Genomic DNA, 274 nt, shown 5'->3' on the forward strand with positions numbered 1-274 from the left:
ATTGTGGGGATAAAGGTGTTAGTTAAAGGTGTTAAATCTTATAATCTAATTAAGCAATTGTTATCTAGCCACCTTTAATGCAATCCAGTTAGTCAATATACATCAGGTACCTGCACTGTCCATTTTAGTTTTCTTTTATCTATTTGGTTTACACAAAGAAGTCATTACTGGGTCTACTGACCTCACCTGTTTAGTCCAATCCTTGAATTTTCTTTGAAAAACGTTTTACTTCTATTCATTACTGGTATTAACATTATCATCACTCTAATGTTTT

At 31.8% G+C, this 274-nt stretch overlaps 1 protein-coding gene across 1 annotated transcript in view; it reads right to left on the reverse strand.

Moving 5' to 3' along the window:
• The window catches only part of LOC119582004 (isocitrate dehydrogenase [NADP] cytoplasmic-like), an 8,553-nt gene that overhangs the window by 3,686 nt on the left and 4,593 nt on the right, over positions 1-274 (reverse strand).

Source organism: Penaeus monodon, chromosome 15 (genome assembly GCF_015228065.2).
Source record: "Penaeus monodon isolate SGIC_2016 chromosome 15, NSTDA_Pmon_1, whole genome shotgun sequence".
NCBI classification, from domain to species: Eukaryota; Metazoa; Arthropoda; class Malacostraca; order Decapoda; family Penaeidae; genus Penaeus; species Penaeus monodon.